Here is a 1,613-nt window from a genome sequence, read left to right as displayed (position 1 = left end):
AGGGCCCGGCCGACGGCGGACGCCGCCCGTGCTGGCAGTCACATACTCTGCCCCGCCTGGTGGGCCGGTACGAAGCTCTGCCATTCAGGCTGTCCCGAGCTAACCGCGGTGTCCTGCTCAGCGACCTCTCCGCAAGCCCAAGCCCTCTCTCCTAGAAAAAGCTCTGCCCGACTGCCCCGGTAACGGGGCAAGGTGCCGATATGTCGCTGCCCGGTAGGGCCTTCGAAGCTGGAGAAGGTCTGGCTGGGGCAGCTGTGCACCTGGGGCTTCTGCTTAGCCTGTCAGCTGTACCATCGCTCATTTATTCACAAGAAGGCGGCTAGCCATGGGTGTAACCATCTAACCTTTACGCTGATGGAGCACCTCGTGGCTCTGCTCAGGCTCGCGACAGAACGCATGGCCCAACATTTCACCAGTCGGCTTCTGCTCTATGTAGATGAAGAGTAAAAGCGCCACAAGTATGAACTGCTGGCCAGGTTGTCATCTGGCTCAAACGTTGGTAGCCATACGGTAACACTTTCAAACTTAATACTCAGTTTACCCTGATTTAGCTACTCCCACAAGGGTCCAACTCTGCAGGTTTCACTGGCGTTAATTAGTGCTTTTCACAGGACTGGGATTTTTCACAGATTGCAAAAAGAGAGATGAGAAACCAGCTATGCTGCTTCCCGAAGCCGATGCGTAGGCTGGCAGTGGACACTACGCATTGGAAATGGGAAAGTATTCCGAAAAGTAGTATCTTTTCATGGTACAGCCACTACCATTTTTTAAAGCATTTAGAAATAATCATTTAGGAAGAAATTACTTCATTGGGATTAGTCATCAGAATATTTATAGGATCAAGCCCCAAACTGTTAATCTGTAGGTATAATTTAATAGTTATTCTGTTGCCTTGAACAAGTGATCTCTCAGCCCATTGAACGGTTGCAGTGAATGAGAACTTTTCACTGTATGTAATGTTTAAGTGTTATATAGCCAAAGTACAAGATACCCTCTATTTTAATTGTGTTATTTTGCTCGAATTCAAGATCCACCTGAACAACTACCATTTATTTGAAGTAAAGGGCATATATTTTCTTACAGACTGGAAACTTCAATAGTAGACGCACCAAAGAGAAGCCTTTTATATCAGTCCAGTGAAAACCAAAACAACATTATTTTCTCCTGTTTATGCTCATTTGCAAGCTGCAGTTCCATCTATTTAATTTGGTGAGCTTTAACTCATAAACCACCATCTCACTCCCTTAAACATAAAGAAGACTAGTCGCCTTTTGTGGCAAATACATCCCCTTCATCTTTCCTTTTGCACTGATACTAAACAAGTGTTTACATCTAGTTATTAAATCTATGTACAGCACTATATAAACATGCAATACAGTTCGATATATCGTAATTCATACAAACATATTATGGGAAAATTGCATTCATGTGCTGGTTTTGGCTGGGGTAGAGTTAATTTTCCTCACAGCAGCTAGTGTGGGGCTGTGGTTTGGATTTGTGCTGAGAACAGTGTTGGTAACACAGGGATGTTTTTGTTATTGCTGAGCAGTGCTGACACAGAGTCAAGGCCGTTTCTGCCTCTCACCCCACCCCACCAGCGAGGAGGCTGGGGG

This window comes from Pygoscelis adeliae, unplaced genomic scaffold (genome assembly GCF_000699105.1).
Source record: "Pygoscelis adeliae isolate BGI_AS28 unplaced genomic scaffold, ASM69910v1 Scaffold10, whole genome shotgun sequence".
Classification (NCBI taxonomy): domain Eukaryota; kingdom Metazoa; phylum Chordata; class Aves; order Sphenisciformes; family Spheniscidae; genus Pygoscelis; species Pygoscelis adeliae.
Note: the sequence above shows the minus strand (reverse complement) of the source record.